Source organism: Protomyctophum parallelum, assembly GCF_964188405.1.
Source record: "Protomyctophum parallelum genome assembly, chromosome: 5".
Taxonomy (NCBI): Eukaryota; Metazoa; Chordata; class Actinopteri; order Myctophiformes; family Myctophidae; genus Protomyctophum; species Protomyctophum parallelum.
The window spans coordinates 25144992-25156037 of NC_139702.1; positions in this window are offsets into that span (position 1 = coordinate 25144992).

Consider the following 11046-nt stretch of genomic DNA (forward strand, 5'->3'; position numbering starts at 1 on the left):
CATACAGACAGTACAGGGCTTCATTGATCCTGAGGTATAATTAATGCAGTTGTCACAAAGCAAAGTGGGGGGAAAAAGGGATTGAGAAAAAAAAGAAGTAACCAGAAGCAGGGAGTGTGCTTTCAATAAGTCTATACATAGTTTGAAGTTGAAATGGGTTTGTATAGGAAGGGGGCGTGTCTGATCAAATAAATATGAATCAAGCAACATAGAGACAGTCTGAGGTGCATGCAAAAACCCCAAGTAGACCTTAAAATGTCCCCAGAAGTGTCTCAATATCCCATTTAACGATGAGGTAAGGGTTTGTATATACTGGATCTAAAGGTGCAGTCATCGGTCAGCAGTGTAAACAGAAGGGCACCGAGCACACAGCCCTGCGGTGTGCCAGTGTTTATAATGAAGGAAAGTCAGGATGCATTTACAACGAGAGGTGTTGAGGGCCGATGCAATTACTGTTTGTACAGTAGCACCCCGCCAAGGGCTGTGTGCTCGGTGCCCTTCTCTCTCTCTCTCTCTCTCTCTCTCTCTCTCTCTCTCTCTCTGTTGTGTTCATGCCTCCATATCTGTTGACTCCATGTAATCCAAACACAGAGATTTACTGTGTGTGTGTGTGTGTGTGTGTGTGTGTGTGTGTGTGCGTGTGTGCGTGCGTGCGTGCGTGCGTGCGTGCGTGCGTGCGTGCGCACGCGTTTAAAGATGTTTAGAATTATGCTTACGATTAGCAAAGTTTCAGGCTTGGGGTTACTGTTAGTATATTAGACATTTGCAGGCCATATTTAGGGGGTCAGGGTTGGAGGCTCGGCTACCTTATTATTAGTTGTGTTGCGCACCGGAAATAGCAGATCTACAAGCTCACGACGTGCCGCTCTGCGGTAGACCTGCTGTTTTTTGCATATATAGGGTTAAAATTTCATGAAATCACCGACCTCACCAGTATAGTTACAAAGGTGTGCATGCATGCAGCATGTGTGCATGTGAGTGTCTCTCTCTCTCTCTCTCTCTCTATCACTCTCAGCTCACTTGTGGTGCCGATACAGCAAAGCAAAAATGAAAAAACTTCAGGTGGCATATAATGATGCTTTTCGAATATTCCTGAGACTCCCAAGATGGACCAGTGCAAGTGAAATGTTTGTGACCAGTAATGTACCCACCTTTCATGCTGTACTGAGGAATTTTATGTTTAGATTCATGTGTAGATTGAGGGAATCAAAGAATGTATTAATTGTGGCCTTAACAGGGATCACACAGAGTGACACAGTCTTCTCCTCATGTTTCTGGAAACACTGGAGGCAATGTTTATAATGTTTTTAATTGACAAGGACTGCCTGGAGTGAAAATAGCCTGATACATATAGGCTATCTCTGTGTTGTTGTTTTGTATTTACTGTCATGTTTTTCCCTGTTGTTTTGTTTGTATATGGACCCATTGTGTCTGAAATAAAGTTTTCAATCAATCTCTCTCTCTCTCTCTCTCTCTCTCTCTTTCTCTCTCTCTCTCGCTCCAATTTACAATTTAGGCATTTAGACGCTCTTAATCCAGAGCGATTTACAATAAGCAAGAACAAAAAGCATGCCAATTGGTAATACAACACATATACATAAAAAGTAGTTATCATGAAACATGCGTAAACTAAGAACGTAACAGTGGAATATCTACAGTATATAATGAAACTATACATATAAACTATACATACTATACTATACTATACATACTATATACTATAAAGTGCTATGACTACATAAAAATGATATTCTAGTGCCGTCTACGTAATATGCTATAAGTATGTATCAAATGCTATCTAAGTCTACATAAAGTGCTATATAAGGGTTATAGAGCGTCGCAGTCCCTCCCCCTTTCAGAACAACGAGTGGCCCAGGAAATCAATCCCAATGCATTTTTCCCATAGGCTTTTCTTAAAGTATTTATTTAAAGACGGTTACGCCGCGGACAAAGCCAACTCGGATCGTGACAAATCATGACAATGAACACAATGTTTTGGGCCAATCAAATAATTTATAAGAAGAAAAACAAAACAAATAGTGTTGTCTCCTGACTTTATTTTCTTCTTTCTAATGATTTGATCGGCCCAAAATATTGTGTTCATTGTCATGATTTGTCACGCTCCGAGTTGGCTTTGTCCCCGGCGTAACCGTCTTTAAATAAATGAGGAAAATGAACGGCGATGTCTTTTCCGGGTCTCTCGAGGGGGCGGGACTGCGACGCTCTATCCACACTTTTCCTGGGCTGTGTGTGCTCCAGTTCCTGTTGATTTAATTGGATATCATTGGTCATCTGACCAGTTTCATTGGCTTTCATTGGATCAAATCGACAGGAACTGGAGCACACACAGCCCAGGAAAAGTGTGGATAGGGTAAGTGCTATGGGGTGCGGAAAGGTGGGCTTTCAGACTATACGACGGAAGATTGTGAGGGAGGTTGTGTAGTTCTGATTGTAATGGGAAGTGCATTCCATATAGTTTTGGAGCCAGAAGGGAGAAGAGCTCCCTCTCTCTACAAAAGAAAAAGAGAGAGAGAGAGGCAGCCATTGCTTGTTTTGTGGTTTGGTTTGTTGCATGCATGCAGTAATGTGTTGTGTTTGTCTCTGTGCGTGCGTGCGTGCATGCGTGCGTGCATGCATGCGCGTGTGTGCATACATTCCTCGGTATTCCCGTAATGATAAGTGCAGTTTGAACATTCCACATGAGCCGTGTGTCTGCCAAGCCCGCGTACCGCTCATTAAGAGGGCGGAGGGCCCTGGCTATAGAGCTCTCCTTTCCCTGCAACCGGAAACATCACTATATTTCATCCACTTAAAGACATCTTTTCAGGACAAAAACAATAACAAAACAGGAGACAGAAAGAGAGACATCAGGCCGTCACGTCTGTCCTGGACGCTCAAAACGTGGCGCAAAAGCAGCGCGTTTTGATCCGCTTGATCAGCTTCTTTTGATATTTTTTTTATTTGAATCATAAAAGTAACAGTTTTGGATTGTAGTAGCTTCAGTTGAGTTTTTTTGTTTTTTCACGCAGTAAAATCCTCAATGTTGAAAGTACATAGTGTAAATGATATTTACTTTCTGGTTCAAACAAAAAGTTTTAATTAAAAAGTTTAAAGCTGTTTTAATTTTAAAGTGTTTAAAGTAACATGTCTCTCCAGCTCTAAAGTAAAGAAAATACGCGTATCAGGTCCGGGATACGTGTTTCATCCAATCAAGAACTAACATATAATAGAACATGTTCATGCTAGGGATTCATCGATGTGACTCTCAGAGTTAAATGTGCAGTTTTTCTCTAGCACAAAAACACACAAACAAAAAAACTAAACAGGCAACCGGCCTTGCAGCCAGCTATAAGGCCGACTCGGGTGTCTGTAGGCTACTGAGAAAGCTACAATCAAGACTTTCTCTCAGTGGCTGGCTGTATGATAGCTCTGTCATTATGTGGAGATGGCAGTGTGCATGTGTGTGCGCACATGCGTGTGTGTGTGTGTGTGTGTGTGTGTGTGTGTGTGTGTGTGTGTGTGTGTGTGTGTGTGTGTGTGTGTGTGTGTGTGTGTGTGTGTGTGTGTGTGTGGTGTGTGTGTGTGTGTGTGAGTGGCTGTGACCTTTTGGTGCTTTTATTGCACATTTATGTGACTGCAGAGTGTTTGACCACGAGACGGGCGACACCGTCCTCCACCACAGTCCACTGACGTTCACTTCCACTGGTTCTCCCAACGCCCGGTCTGAATAACATGCTATCCAAATCAAATTCTTAAAGGGACACTTCACCCTTTTTGCAAAAATATATATGTTAATGAGGTTTTGAAGATTTAGAACACTCTCCTGGGGGTCTTTGTGTGTGTGTAAAATGTGGTTTTAGATATTTTAGATTTTAGCAGTGAGCCCAGTGTCTCTGATGTCATGGACACTGGGCTCACTTCCTTCCTGGACTACAATTACCATAATACTTTGGTGCACTGCTCCTCCTTGTGGATAGGGGAGGTCTGTCTTACTGAGACCACATGTAGTCCAAGGACTGTCTAAAGAGGACAAGGAGCGAAGACCGTTACACACATAAAGACCACCAGGAAAGTGTTCTAAAGCTCCTAAATGTCATTAACATATATTTTTTAGCAAAAAGGGTGAGGTGTCCCTTTAATAATCACTTGAATACCAGCATGATTCGGGACGGAACATAGCCATCTGCAAACTCAAAACACGACGCGGCAATTTTTGGCAAAGATATTTTGTCATTGAGAGGAAAAGCTACGCAAGTTTGGTTGCAATTCAAGTCCATGATGAGAGTTTAGGTGGTTAAGATGCTGAATAAATGACATTCTTAAGATGCTATCTTCTAAATCACATTCTATAACATTTTGTGGCCGAGAAAAAACAGATAGGGGGGTGAGGTGGAGTCTAAAGAGGTGAGTGCTAGGGGGTGAGGTGGAGTCTGAAGAGGTGAGTGCTAGGGGGTGAGGTGGAGTCTGAAGAGGTGAGTGCTAGGGGGTGAGGTGGAGTCTGAAGAGGTGTGTGCTAGGGGGTGAGGTGGAGTCTGAAGAGGTGAGTGCTAGGGGGTGAGGTGGAGTCTGAAGAGGTGAGTGCTAGGGGGTGATGTGGAGTCTGAAGAGGTGAGTGCTAGGGGGTGATGTGGAGTCTGAAGAGGTGAGTGCTAGGGGGTGAGGTGGAGTCTGAAGAGGTGAGTGCTAGGGGGTGAGGTGGAGTCTGAAGAGGTGAGTGCTAGGGGGTGATGTGGAGTCTAAAGAGGTGAGTGCTAGGGGGTGATGTGGAGTCTGAAGAGGTCAGGAATGATGAGGAACTAGGTGAAGTTGTTGTGTTGAGAGTTGAAAAACACAAGCTGTGTTTGTTCATTGAACGAAGCTTCATTGAAAGTCAACAAGGAAGACCATTTCTCTCATGTTATCTTTCATCAAGCTTCATTTCTTTTCTGGTGATTTCCGCTATATGGTCACTCCCCTGTGAAAATAAGCCGAACTGTCTACAAGCTGTATCAGTATAGAACCTCTGCCAGCAAAATGAACACTGTTCCTTTGCTCCCGCACCCGGAGAGAATATGTAAATAACTGTAAAACAGGAGATTTTAAATCCCAAGTTCTGCTGGCCTTCTGCAGCCCGGGGGTCAGCCGGGTTCATTCGGGTCTTCTGTCTTGTCACGCTCACCCCTCTGACCTCCATCCTCTGCACACGCACGCACACACGCACGTGCACACACACACACACACACACACACACACACACACACACACACACACACACACACACACACACACACACACGCACACGCACACACACACACGCGTGCTCGCACAGAATCCTTCACACACGTGCTCTGTTATCAATCACCCACGCAACACCGCGCCGACATGTTTATGTAAATAGCAGTCATCTATTGAATAATACTCCTCAGGTGTGCTCTCGAGAGGATCGCTCCCCCCCCCCCTCTCTCTCTCTCCCTCTCTCTCTCTCTCTCTCTAGTCTCGTCTGTGGAGATGTCACCATGTGGACATAAACTCCATGGTTACCAGAAGGGGGGAATTCCGTCTCCAGAACTATAGCCCGGACTCCTGGACACACTGAGTATCCAGACAGTCACGCCATGTCACCAATTCCTCTTCTCACACACGTAGCAATGTGTGTATGAATGTCTGTCCTTGTGTCTGTCCCTGTGTCTGTATATGTCCGAGCATGGAAAGCTGCAACATGCTGTGTAACTCTGTCATTTCTCGACCGTTTCGGACACAGGAAGGCTCGCCGGAACCACGCCGGTCCCCTGGGCGTGTTCCTATGGGGGTCTGGATGTTGTTTTGGGATCCCCGGGGATCTCATGGCAGCCTAGAGAGTCAGGTTGATTCATCTGGGAAACGGATGGTTCCATGCGGTTCCATCCCCCGGGCTCCTCTTAAGGCCTATATTCATACTTCAGTTTTAGGTGATAGGGGGACCACCGGAAACTACAACATCATTGCCACGCCGCGGTGATGAGCGACTCACCGCTCACCCAGACACATCTCTCTGTTTTTTACTAAAACTACAACATGACATCACTGAGCCACGGTGATGAGCGACTCACCGCTCACCCAGACACATCTCTCTGTTTTTTACTAAAACTACAACATGACGTCACTGAGCCGCGGTGGTGAGAGACTCACCTCTCACCCCGACACATCTCTCTGTTTTTTACTAAAACTACAACATGACGTCACTGAGCCACGGTGATGAGCGACTCACCGCTCACCCCGACACATATCTCTCTGTTTTTTACTAAAACGACAACATGACGTCACTGAGCCGCGCTGGTGAGAGACTCACCGCTCACCCAGACACATCTCTCTGTTTTTTACTAAAACTACAACATGACGTCACTGAGCCGCGGTGGTGAGAGACTCACCGCTCACCCAGACACATCTCTCTGTTTTTTACTAAAACTACAACATGACGTCACTGAGCCGCGGTGGTGAGAGACTCACCGCTCACCCCGACACATCTCTCTGTTTTTTACTAAAACTACAACATGACGTCACTGAGCCGCGGTGGTGAGCGACTCACCGCTCACCCCGACACATCTCTCTGTTTTTTACTAAAACTACAACATGACGTCACTGAGCCGCGGTGGTGAGCGACTCACCGCTCACCCCGACACATCTCTCTGTTTTTTACTAAAACTACAACATGACGTCACTGAGCCGCGGTGGTGAGAGACTCACCTCTCACCCCGACACATCTCTCTGCTTTTTACTAAAACTACAACATGACGTCACTGAGCCGCGGTGGTGAGCGACTCACCGCTCACCCCGACACATCTCTCTGTTTTTATTAACCTAAAACCGTATCACCTAAAACTATGAGTATGATGAACAGGCCTGTACTGTAAGTCTTTGAGCAACTTAACCACTGGACCCCTACAACTGCTCGAAATCAGCAGTTTTATTGGTGCCTTGCATGGTTTCATCAACATGTTGGTCTGTGAATAAAACACTGTGTTGATGATGTTATGAAATACTGCCAGTAATGTAATTTAAGTAGAACACGGCACAGTTCGTACTCGCCGGAATTTTTTATGATTGAATATGACAGATTTACATAACGCGTTGCTGAAAATCTATTCGGTTCTAGAAGCTGGCTGTTTATGAAAGTGTTCCCTTTGTGTGTGTGTGTGTGTGTTTGTGTGTGTGTGTTTGTGTGTGTGTGTGCGTGCGTGCGTGTGTGCGTACGTGCGTGCGTGCACGCGTGCGTGGCTGTTACGCAGGAAACCTCATATCTCCATAATTTAAACTTTTTTACGTTTCTCCGTAAAACGAATGTCCAACTTCATCATACATGAGTGTGTCGCACAGACGTTGTGAAAGTAGCCGATCTGCAAGCTCACAACATGTCGCCTCGCAACGCGTTCTGAGCTTGTAGATCTGCTATTTTCACCATTTGATCATAATTATCATGATCACAATCATTACAAAAAAAAAGAACGGTGTCGGACATAATGAGTTTGGACAATGACGATATGGCGTTCCAATTGGACCCCACAAGCAGCATGCATTTTCCCCGGAGGCCACGCTATAGTGTGTTTATACAGCATACATGTGTATATACAGTGCATGTGTATATATTATACTATACATACAGTGCATGTGTATACATTTTTTTTTTATCAACTCCGTTCTCCGCAAATTATCAAAGGCCCAAAGCATTTTTCACCGACTGTTATAAGCAAAGCTGTGTGAAGACACGCAAAGCGATCCCACATGCCCTGCAGCCCGGCCGGCGTGTTTTAGCAGGGGAAGAATGGCCGCTTTGTGACTGTTCCGCCTGATTTATGACCCGCCGCCGCCGTGCCACACGCCGTCTCCTTCCCAAAAATAGTCCACCGTCTACGAGCTCGACGAGTGTCTAGATGGGATGTTTCGGGGGCGGGGCCGTGGGGTGACACTGTGACGTGACGGAGCGTGCGTCCATGGCGTCGTGCAGGGCAGCACATTCTCTCTATCCACACTTTTCCTGGGCTGTGTGTGCTCCAGTTCCTGTCGATTTGATCCAATGAAAGCCAATGAAACTGGTCAGATGACCAATGATATCCAATGAAATCAACAGGAACTGGAGCACACACAGCCCAGGAAAAGTGTGGATACGGCTATATCAAAAGTAACACTATGACCCCCTTTCCACCGGTTGGTTTTTAGTCCATGAGCCAGAGCTCCAAAATTGGTGGGCATACCCTATATTAAATTGTTTATAGGATCAATACAAGTAAATTAATACATGATAACCCTTCCACAGTAGTAGCTTTTTCATATTTTCTATTATTTTGCATATTTTCCTATACATAATGCCTCATTTGCATGTTTAAAAATGTAAAATTTGTAATACAATAAATCATTGTCTTCATGTATAGTACTCAATTGGAGAGGTTTCATGGTGATAGCAATCTAATATATGTATGGTTTTGCACATACATACACTAGAGCGAAGACACTGCTGCATGTGTTCAATGCTCCACCGCCTCAGTATTCTGTGACAGATTCAGCATCGAGGATAATCTCCCGCAAGTCTTTTGTGTGCCTGAACTGACGATTTTCCAAAATGGTATTTCTTCAAGGCTGTAATCACACATGTCGTGTATAGTCAATACATGATTCTAATCTCAACAGTCAATGTGTCCCATCGCTTCGAAGGTGACACCCTCTGAGGCACCCTTATATGTGGGGCAGTGGTGGCCGAACGGTTTGCGGAGCGGTCTTGATATCGGAAGGTCGCTATAGTTCGTATCCCCGGACCGGCACGTTAAAATTACCACCGCTGAAGTGCCCTTGGAAAAGGTATTGAACCCCTACCATGAAATGTTCTATGCAGGGCCTGGCTGTAAACAAGTTCTTGAGCTTAGTCCAGTTACCCTGGGTAAACATAGTACCTTTCCTTTCCTTTCCTCTGAGGCACCCTTATAGGTGACACCCTCTAAGGCAATGGTTTTCAACGTGGGGGTCGTTGAGGGGGTTCCCGGAGGGTCCACAATGAAATGTGTTAATATAGAATCAGAATATATATTGAGTGTCGCGCTACGAGCTTGTAGGTCTGCTATTTTTGAAAAAATTGAAGAACGACTGACATAGAAACATAGCTTTTTCAGAAAACTGTCATTTTCAAACAGACATTTTTATAATCTGATCTCAGGTCAGAATCGGTTAAAGGATATTGTCAGGCATATACTGGCAGCATAACAGTCGGTGCATTTGTTGCCGATATGCTATGGAAAAGGCTCACGCCCACGCGTGCACACGTCTGTTTGATTTTTCCGGTGCCTCACAAATTTAATATCCTAAGGGCGTGACGGGTGATCTTTACGTTTTAGTGCAATCGTTTTTGAACCGTGCAGCCTGCAACTGACTGTCTTTTGAAACGAGTGCTCGCATTCTATTTTATAGTTACTTTATATTGAAGAGTATAACTAGTTAATTTACTGAACAGTTAATCAATCAGTGTTTTTGCGTCTGGGGGCACAGCCTCGATCCTCTGTTGTGTATAAAACAGTGACTCTGGTTTGGCTCCTCCACCTTTCCCAGTCCACTTCTGTGTTTATTCCTACTAACAACATTGCATGTTTAAGGCAGTGGCGCTGACAGATTCTGCTGCAATGTCTGTCCTGAGAGATCCATTTGTATTGATTGAACACTTTGAACACAATGGAAATTAATTGGAAAGGGATAAAAGCACAGCTATAGTAAACCCTGGAGGCATTTCCATTGTGCTCCTTTGGTATGAACTAAATATTTATCAAAATTAAACATGTTTCAATGTAATCAAATGTTCACCACTGTTCACCAGAAGATGTCAGCTCGCACACTATAGAGGCACACTGGAATGATATTTATTTATAACGCATTGAGTGATGATGGATTTCAGGTGGTAATAATTTCTCCAAATTGATGGACAGCTTTTTGTTCATAAGAGCTAGTCTCCTGTGTTGATAAACAAATGAATCAATGTACAGTTGGACAGATCATACCTGCAGGGTATACAGTCTTGATCATCACACACGTTCATTCCCAGCGTTTTGTCAACGCAGCTATAGAGCGTGTGCAAGTCTGGGATCTATACGAGTTTGAACTATCCATCCCTGTTATTTATTTATTTATTTAATGTATTTATTTGACAGGGACAAAGCTCATTGATCAACATGTCAGTTTTCACATCAATGTGAATGGGCCAGAGTTAGCCGAAGCTAAATTTCATCTGTAGTCCCTGGGCAGGCTCTTAAAAAATGAATGATAAAAAGAAGGACAAAGTGTAGTGTGCCTGCACACAACACCATGCGTTGATGCCATGTGTGCATATGTGCAAGCACCCAACACTACGTCCATACGAAAACACAATACAATACAGATAAAAGAAAGACAAAGTGTAGTGTGCCTGCACACAACACCATGCGTTGATGCCATGTGTGCATATGTGCAAGCACCCAACACTACGTCCATACGAAAACACAATACAGAATACAGGAACAGATCGACATGGTACAGGGGACAGTTATTGAGCAACCACTCTATATATAGCAACTAATACTATACTATCGGAATATAGAGATATGTAACCCTTATAAATATACATACCGTGCAATATACAATGCAATATAAATGTATTCAGTTGCCCTCCACCGCCTGTGAATGAGTCCTGGACTCATAGGGACTTTGTTTCCATTGTGGTCCAGTTTAATAATCAGGTCGCAATATGATCCTCATACAGGATACAGTTTAGACTTGATGACATAAAGAAACGACACAATTTAAACTGGAAACTGATAAATGACTGAATAAAAATTACTCCCAGAAGCAAATATTGTACTTCTCAGTATATTGATATAGTATATATACTGTAAGTATATTTTAATAAAACTTACTTTCAGCATTTTTGACTCAAGTACAAGTGTGTGTGTGTGTGTGTGTGTGTGTGTGTGTGTGTGTGTGTGTGTGTGTGTGTGTGTGTGTGTGTGTGTGTGTGTGTGTGTGTGTGTGTGTGCGTGTGTGCGTGCGTGCGTGCGTGCGTACGTGCGTGCGCGTGTG